Genomic DNA, 10,041 nt, shown 5'->3' with positions numbered 1-10,041 from the left:
GGAGTGTTAAAACTGATAAGCATTGCTATAAAACGTTTTGATATTCTAGCAATCATTTTAACTTTCGCACAAAATTATTTTAATTATTGAACAAAAATTATTTTCAGATCTGGATTCAGCAAAATTGTTCTTTCCGTGTACTTATAAAGTCGAAAAGATCAATTAAAAGGACGAGATTGAAGGAAAGCAAAGCATAATATGTTTTTGTCGCATGTAGGGGGTTTCTTGAATTTAATCAGATCGCATGAATCTCTCTTTCTCTTTCTCTCTCTCTCTCTCTCTCTCTCTCTCTCTCTCTCTCTTTGATTACTGCTGCCATAGGGTTGCCATAACGAAGCTTTTAGTATATATACCTACTAACCCTGTTATAGGGCGCACGTGTGTGCTCGTGAGCATATCGAAACTTTCGTAATATACACGTCGCTGATCGTGCGTTACAGCTTTCTGCCGTATGAACGCGGCTCATATAGTCCATGTTGTATAACGGTTTTATTAATTCTATTGAATGGCTCTGGCTCTTTCTCTCTCTCTCTCTCTCTCTCTCTCTCTCTCTCTCTCTTTTCTCGATCCCCTATTGATTTGTATAAACCAAACACAAAAATTACTCGCACAGTTTTGCTCGACAAACATTGCCCTTATTCGCAACAAAAGGAGCCTCGATTCCATATAAATAAAATGTCTATAACGTATGTACGTGCATGTACTGTCGCAATAAATTTATTCTTATTTTGTAACGTCGCGCCATTTACAACGTTACTCGGAAACGAAATGCACGTCTCGGATATTTCAGGCTTTTCCTGGAAATATATATGTATATATAAACTCGCGACGTTGCCCCCTTCACCCCGTCTTCGATCCGCCACATGCCTCAACGTCCAACAATGCTAATGCGAGCCATTCTAGCTATTTGTGGGATGGACATTTGTATCCTGCGCTATACGTACCATTTTATTATCCATCGGGGTGCCAAATTTCCTCCTCGCGGAAGCTTGCAAATGTCGATCGGTCGGCCAAAATTTCCGCGCCCGCAGGCAGACGGCATGGGAGGGAGGGAGGTCATCGCGGCGGCGGCCTTTTTTCGAGTAACGCGCAGTGACGTTCGCGAATAAAAATTCGACTGGGCAATTCGCTCTGTGATAACGGCACGCTTATGGTTATTTTATAAATTACGCGGGCGGGAAAACGGGGAAGGGAGGAGAGGAAGCGGAGGGAGGGGGCGCCTTTTTTCCGAAGAAAAATAAATTCCACGTAATTCTCGCAGATTAGCGCGCGACGTATCCGGCGCCGCGATTCGAGCTCTCTCGCGCCCGGCTCCCGTAAACTCGTAACCAGGCTGCGTAAGTTACGAGCGACCGCCGTTCTCGTTGTACACCGCAATTAGTATGATCTATCGCGTAAATGTAATAACGCGTATACATCGCCGCCTGCCGCCCGCGCCGCCGCGTTTTAAGTGTTCCGTTTCAGCGGCCGTAAAAATATGACGACGGCGGTGTATCGAGTTACCCGCGGAATCCCCTCATTTGCTACCCTTTGCCTATCTCGTTTCCTACCCGGTCATCCCCCTTCTCGCTCCTTCTCCACCTTCTTTTTTCCTTCTCCGTCTTTCACTCGCCCCCCCCCCTCTCTCTCTCTCGCACTCTCACTCTGTCTCGAGCGGGAAATACGCGCGGTGCGAATTCGCGCGATGCGATTTAAACGTTAGCGCGCGATTTGCATACGTGCCGATGTTTCTATGGAGGGAAGTATGTGTGTTGGGTGAATTTCGAGAGGGAACGCAATAGCGGTACACGACCGCGGGTATATAATCACTTTTTTTGCTATGCCAGCCGCCTACCTGTGTTCGATGCGCAACACTGCCCCAGCGTGCTTTGGACAGTGCTTTTAATGCTATTTCTCTGTTGCGTGAACCATTATAATGGGAATGAAGTAACGTCAATCGTATACTCGTGTCCCTCTTTCTCTCTCCTCTCTCTCTCTCTCTCTCTCTTTGTATTAAACTCTCTTTAACCGGTGAACTTTTTGCAATGACGTTTGATATAATTATTTAAAAAAAATTAATATTATATTGAATTACCGTGCGGCGACACATGTGTACCTGGCAGGAGACGAAATGGAAGACATAATTAATGATGAAAGCGTAATAATACAAAATTATATAAATTTGACATAATTATACATATATATAGCAGGAAAAATTGCAAGTATATTTTTACCACGCAATAAAAAGTTGTGATATTTATAAAAAGATGCGAAAATCGTGTCAAACACTAGTTTTGGAAACAAACTAGATTTCGAGCGACTTTAATTTCTTTCTAGCGATAACTTTCTTTCCAATAATTTTCGACTGTTTCCTCTCCGCGGGATCTTATTTCAGACGGCCCCGCTGATATCGTTTGATCGAACAAATACGTATATTTCTAATTGTGCGCGGCCTCTCAAGTTTCTGACCGATTGACGTAAATTGCGAGTATAAGTAACGTGTATCATATTAACCCCGTCTGCCCTCACTCGCGACCGACATTGTCGTCGTGTCAGCAACACGCACGCGTGATCAGGCTTTTAACAAACTTGACGACAAAGGCCGTTATAATTGGGGAGGACAGTAACAAAGCCCCACCCATAATGAACTTCTCTTTATCTCGCCGAATAAATTTCAATCCCGATTTCATAAATGTGACACGTCCGCTGTTCTTCGCGCCGGCTGGTCATTGTAATCCAAAGTTATACAAACACACGCGCGTGTACGGGAGGATGTTACAGTTCTCGGTTTTCAACGAGTTTAAAGTCTTTATTTGCGCTTGAAAAAAAAAGATAAATTAATATAATTATAATCTTTGACAAAAGATTATCGTGTAAAAGTAATTTTAAGAATAAGTACACTGTTTTGAAAATTTGTATTAACATATTTTACATGTCCCAAACGGTCAAACTTAAATTTTTGTGTTAATTTAACATACGATAAATATATTAGGAACACAAATATTACATGCGCAAATCAATAAGTACCCGTGTTTGAAGACAGGCAGCATTGCTGATGCAAGTTGGCATTACCATCATGTACTACCATCTTTCAAGCGACGCCATACCAAAAGTCAGAATGATTCATGCGATAGTTTTGACTTGACAGCAATTCGTAGTTAGCGTATTTGGTGTTTTCCGATACAATGGAAAATGAGCAATATCAATCCTTTACATTGACCGATTCGCTTTTTATTTTTTTGGATGGAAAAACGTGTGGAGAAATAAAAACGAAGTTGGATACCGTCCATGGTTTTTCCATCCAAAAATAAAAAGCGAATCACGGATCGATATTGCTCATTTCCGACTGTATTGAAAAACACCAAACACGCTCACTACGAATTGCTGTCAAATCAAAACTATCGCATGAATTACTCTGAAATTTGGTATGGCGTCGTTTGAAAGATGGTAGTACACGATGCCAATTTGCAATGCCGCGTTCTTCAAACACGGGTACTTATTAATTTGCTCACGTATATTAAAAAATTAACACAATGACACAATTTGTAAGCAAACTGTGGAAGCATATTTTTTAAATAAAATTAACATTTATGTTAAATTAACACATATTTTATTCATGCATGTTAAAATTTACGTTTTAAAACACATTATTTTTATATTATTTGTTCACTTACTCATAAATTGTGTTAATTTGATTACTAAGAAATGTTGAATATCAATTTAACACAAAATATTTAAATAGCATAATCACATTATGTTAAATTAACACTCGAATATGTTAAAAATGTCAACACGAAATTTTAACAAACAAGTGAGTGAACCATTTCTAACAAAAATACAAAATATTTTTTACCGTATAATTGACTGTAGATAGCAAATAAAATTTTAAAATCAGCTGATGTTGGCAATTCCTATAGACAATTTATAGGCAATAAACGCGGATGGCTCAATACTTTTCACACTCGGCCGTTACGCTTTGCTGCGTATAGTTATTCTTATTTGCCGCAAATTAAAATTCGCGATTGTTCCGAGGAATTTAAAACGATTACGAGGTGATGCGACGAAGTTTGTCTCACGTGCGTGTGTAAAGTTTCCCCACACGTTTCGCGCGTGTCTCTTTGTACCAACACATGCAAACACACGTACGCGCGCCGGGCCCAAGGTGGAAGTCCCGCGCGCGCGGCCAAACACTTCTGTAGATGCACTTAACACAGCGATAATATTATGTCTCGTTGGAACAGTTGGCGGTTGAAGAGGCCGGAATGGTTGGCGGCCAACCATTTGCGGTAAATCGGTCGCGACAGGGACTCCGCTCGTGGCGGACTTGCGGCGTCGGGGCGCCCTTACTTGCCAACGTATATCGAGTGTATATATGTCACAGCGAAGGTCCGCCGCCGTCCGTCTTTCGAGAGACTCGCAAGAAAGGTCTTATGACTTTTTGCCTCTCCGAAGGATCTCTTATTTCGAATAAAGAAAAAATTACAGTGGCAATAACCTTCGAGAGAGCAATTACCTCCTCGGAAAATTAACATTTCGCGCGTGTCCCGACGTTTCATCGTTCATCGAAATATCGGATGGCAGAGGCGTTTTTCAACTTCGTCTCTCGCGAATCGGATAAATCGAAGAGTGACTGAGTTTCGCGCTTCCGTACAATCCCTCATCTAATTTCATTGCGTCGCGCTCGCCGCAACCGCCGCATGAGGAAGTCGTGTGTCTCGTTTATCTTTTCGTCACATTGCCGGCAATTTTAAAGTCCGCGGTTAGCCCGTAAAACGTGCTGCCACGCCGTCTCGCGTAAGCCGGGCCGTAAACCGGAAACTTCATTTCTTTAATGAGCATGCAAATTCCGCGCGGCGACTCGGCGAGCGCGAATTTCGCGGCGCAGCGGCGCGCGATGGACGGCCCCGGCGCGGCGTATATCCGCCGTACACGTATCCGCCGTATATATCCAGCATTCGTACTCGCGGCAATATCAACGGCGAAACGCGTCGAGAATTTCGTTACGGCAGTCATGCACACGGGAAGAGCGCGTCCGTTTCGCACGGTCGGCGCGGCGGCGGCGGCGGCGGCGCGGCGCGGCGTCGCGTCGCGGTGTTGGAAGACGCCGCCGCGCCGCGGCGATGCACGATGGTGCCGGCGGAGGTGACGACCGGCGCGAAGGAGATTTACTCTCTCTCTCTCCCCTTTTTATATTTCGCCCAAGACGCGCGTTTCCGACGGACGACGGAGGGAAGCGGGATTAATGAATATTCAGGAGCAACGGAGCGCAGAGTTGGACTCTGCACTGGTTGGCGCGAGAAGAGAAAAAGAGAGAGAGAGAGAGGAGGAAAAAAATAGAATGGTCAGCAAGGGAGGAAGCTGGAAGAGGAAAGATGCATGGAGGAGGGAGAGATAGGGAGAACGGACGCGAGAAAATGCCCTGACGTTAACGCGATTAATTTGCTGGGAACTTTACATTTTAATATTCATCCCGGGGACGCTCTCCCTGACCTCCTTCCTTCTCTTCCCGCCTTCTCTCCCGCCTTCGCTGCGCGCTCCTTCCCCGCTGCTTTTCTTCCTTGTCCTTGTTTTCCCGCTCGCCTTACTTCTTCGCGCGACCCTTCGTCTAATCCTGCTTTTTTTTTCCTCCCCTCGCGTTTTTCCCGGTTCTTTCCCCGGCTTCTTCGCGCTTATTTACCCTGGCGGAATCGTGACGATGCGCCTCGAAAGTTGAGTATAATAACAGTCTCCCGCGAGTCGAGAAGCCAATGAGACAGAATAAGAAGAGTGAGAGTACGTGCTTAAAAATTTATCGGACAGTTTATAGTATTAACACATTCGTGAGATGGGCGAGTGGCAAATTAGGAAAAAATATATTCCGTAACCCACAATATTTATTTGGATGTAATATTTTGTATTCTAGTAATTTCGAGAAGATATATATTATTTAAAAAAAACGTACGCCTCGGTTTTTGTCTTATAAAAGTTCGTAATTAAGTTTTAAAGGTATAAGCCGCGAAAATGAGGACATTAAGTTCGTAGACGTTGAAATTTGAACAAATTTGTACACAATTTGTTTAAATAACTTTTTCCTTTCTTTTCACGGGGCCCCTATACATTAAGAAATAGACTTAACAGCTTGCTTTCCTTACATTCTTCTTGATTACAGAACAAACATTCCTAATTAAACACGTTTCTCGTTTCCTTCCCGCCACGTCTCTTATTTCTCGCGACGGGTTTTTGATTTGTGTTAACAACGGTTTCAGTACGTGCGCGCATCAAGGCGAGCCCCGGCCTGGGTAGAACGCGGATATCGATCGGAGAGAGAGAGAGAGAGAGAGAGAGAGAGAGAGAGAGAGAGAGAGAGAGAGCACACACCGATGCGCGCGTGCATTGCGTGTCCTATATTTATTTAATTAGTCGACCGATGGGAAGAAAACGAGAGTTGACGCCGCGGGGCATTACAGATAGATTGGTTGGTCACCACCCGCGGAGTCTCTAATTAAACTCGGCGCGAACTACAATGTAATAAAAACACAGGTGCGACTATCCGGTAGACAAGCGAGCGTATCGATTATCGTCCGACGTTGACGCGGAAAATCTGCTCGTCCTTTCTCTCTTTTAATCCCGTTATTTTCCCTACGAACGGTACGTGCATGCGTGCGCGCGCGCGCGTGTGTATGTATTACAGTTTAATTTAGTCAACGCGAAAATAATCCCCGCGTCGTGCTAACTGAATAAATGTGTTTTTCGCAGGCTTTTTTTATAGATTTGCGTGAAAATCTCCATGAAGGTAAACAGTTTAGAGTAATACAATATTATTGCAACACATCGAATGTTAGCATCACAGGTAAAAAAAATTAACGCTGCAGTTGCTATACGCATAGTCTGTGTTGGAGAGACACAGTTTAAAAATGATCCACCCAAACTGGGAACACTGCATTTCCAGAGAGATGGCATTTTACGGTTACTGGCTCATAAAATCGACAATCGCCTACTTTGAGACTACTTTGGAAACTACTATACAGCTGACAATTTCCGCGCGACTGCAGTCTCCTGCACGCGCGCGGCCGGGGACCCGTAGAACGACGAGGCTCGGGACGGGGCCGCGCCGTAGAGCGAGAAGGGAAGGTTTCGCCGCGGGTAATAAGGGCGCAGGAGCTGGATATAGTTGGTAGAGTCAGGAAAGAGGGAGGGACGGAGGGAGAGAGAGGTAGGGGAGGGACCAAGTCAGTTGTAGGTTGAGACCTTTGCATCCGTGTATAGCTAGTGCACGCTCGGAGGGTTATGCGCGGGAGCCTCGTAATAATATAGATGACTCCGATGCGATTAGGAACGCAAGCTTCGAGGAAATGGTCCTTCAGAGGTGCTTACCAGGCGTTCCGCCCTTCTCGTTCTCTCCCTCTCTCTCTCTCTCTCTCTCTCTTTCTCGCTCGGTCGATCGCTCTTTCTTCCGTCCTCTCGTACTACGTTGCCTGCAATATTCGAGCTTGCCTGGCAGCAAGCGAGCACCCTCTCCCCCTTTCGATCCTCCATCGATTCTCGTTCCCCCTCGATAGGCCCGCTTGATAGGCGTAGATCGGACGGCCGTCTCTCGCGCCATCGGGGGCGCTGATCCCCCGAGGCCTTTCCTCGAATATCCGCTGCTCAGCACACGTTCCGCATACATTTTTAATCGATTCGACACGCTTTCCGTTCCGAACGAACGAACCGCTTTAACAGTGATTTCGACTCGACCGAGTTTACTGCTCCCCCCCCCCCACTCTCCGTCTAAACGCGATCGTTTTTTTATTTTTTCGGTCGTTGCATCTTTTATTTGGTCTTGGGACGTCGGATTAAATAATTGATGGCCCGCCAAGGTATACGGCCAACGTAAAAATTTTAACTCGACAAATTTGATTTTTGTTCTTTAAACTGACGTGACCGGATATCCCCCCCTAATACGATTGTCCGGTGAAAGTTTTGACAATCGCGCGGTCGCGTGCAGCCTCTCTAGAGTCGCCCAAAGGGGCGACGTAATTACGCGTCGCGCTTAACTTTCGGAAATTTTCTTTGCACGTAAAATTGAAATTTGCGGAGACGGGGACGAAAAAAACCCGGGCGTTAACTGTCCGACGGGCTCTTTAAGCGAAATTAGTCTATGGTTACGGAGTCGAGAGGCGGTGATAATGGCACTTGTTGGTGAGCGAGCCTCGCCCGCGCTCGGGCTTCGTCCTCTAAAATAAAGTTACGGCCATTAACAAAACTAGGTTTCTCACTTTAACTTGTCCTAAAAATCCACGTTGCGTCAAAATTGGAGTCGCTAAATTGGTGGCAGTTGTTATCCCGCGTATTTTTTTTCACACTTTTAGAGAGCAATGTGCTTCCGCAGTTCTTTCCTTTGTCCTCGGATTTGTTTCACAATATTTCAAATAACGAAGTAAATATTTGTACAAAACGAGCGTGTAACATTTTAATTTTACGCAATTACAATAAATTTCCATAAAATTTATAATGGATACATTCAATTAACAAGAATACATATATACGTAGTCGCTTATAATGTCAGATGTATTATAATAAAAGTGTTATTTATATATATTGTATTATGTCGTTAAATTATTATATAAAATTTGATTAAAGTGTATTATTAATTCTATTTTATTCCGTTATACGCCGCAATCGTTATATAAATATATTCCCTAATTGTATTCGCAAATAAACGTAGATATATTGTATGGCTCGCTAGATTACCTAAAAATATTTTGAAGCCGACGACGGCCATTGTTCGTTCTTTAATTTCTAATTTCTGTCCCGCAAACGGCGAGTAATGTCCGCGCGCGGCAACGGTGCGACTGCGGTGCAGGCATTTTCCCCCTCATATGTTTAGGACAAAAAACGTACGATATTTTAAGTTACCTGAGATTTTTTCAGAAGACGTACAATTTATCGCCGGTCCCTCGAGTTTCCTGCCACGGCCATGGATAACCCTCCCACACCCCCTGTCCCCCGTCCTCCCCGCCGCCGCCGCCGCCGCCGCCGCCGTGGCGCGGATAACCCCGGCTCTGTCCGCGCCACGTTCGCTCTATGGCGGCACTCTCTTTCATACATAGCTGACATTTACCACCTCCCATATCCACCCTCTCTCATATTACGCGTTGAAATAGCCCTCGTCCCCCGAGCGAAGGCGCAGCAGGACGTAATAGCATTCTCGGAGAATTACTTATACCCTCCTGTGACCACCACTCATCGCGCGGCCAAGTTTCTCTCTTTCCACAAGCTCTTTTCCTGATAAAGTCCCGCCTTGTTAAAAGGCGGCGTCACTCTTGCCGTCCTCTCCGCCGGCGACGAAAATAATCAGAAATAAACGCGCGGGCATTTAGCGCGGGTAATCTTCTCCGCTCTCCTTCATTCTCGAGGTATTTGCCCGACGATTATATTTCATGGGAAATGATACCTGGGACAACGCGATCCCTACGCGATCCTTTCGCATTCGAATGTTGAGAAATTATCCTGACAATTAGAGAATATTAAATTTAAGTTACGAGAAGAAAGGGGAAAGAACAAAAAGAGATTTTATTTCTGATAATCTCGTTACGTTCGCCTGAATCACTTGCGTGCGCGAGTAATAGCGCAAGAAATTTTAAAATAAATGTACCGTAAGGTATTAATAGGTACGCAATCGGCGCGAATCGTAATCCTTTTTAATAAGGAGGCAATAACGTCGTTACGACTTTCGCGCGAGTGGCAAGGCCACATATATCACGATCCGCCGTCAAGTGTACGTCCCATCCGTACACGCGCATTACGTAATTGCAACGGGACGTTTATATAACGGGAATATTGCGGGTTACATAACGGATGGCATAATATATATAATATATATTCTAATAAGCGCATGCACGTTGTGTGTACGTACAAAGTAAATTTCATTCGTTATTATTGAATCGCCGCTCTGTAATAAAAAGTGCACGGCGTGGCGAACGCTTATGCGAACGTGTGCAGTGTGCCGGTGATTATTTGCGGTGCACTCGAACGCAGAAAAAGAGAAGAGCCCTTGTTTTCCCCGTCAATTCGTTCCAAGTCGTTCGCTCAGCTCCCCCC

This window comes from Wasmannia auropunctata, unplaced genomic scaffold, assembly GCF_000956235.1.
Source record: "Wasmannia auropunctata unplaced genomic scaffold, wasmannia.A_1.0 LD335787.1, whole genome shotgun sequence".
In the NCBI taxonomy this organism is placed as follows: Eukaryota; Metazoa; Arthropoda; class Insecta; order Hymenoptera; family Formicidae; genus Wasmannia; species Wasmannia auropunctata.
Note: the sequence above shows the minus strand (reverse complement) of the source record.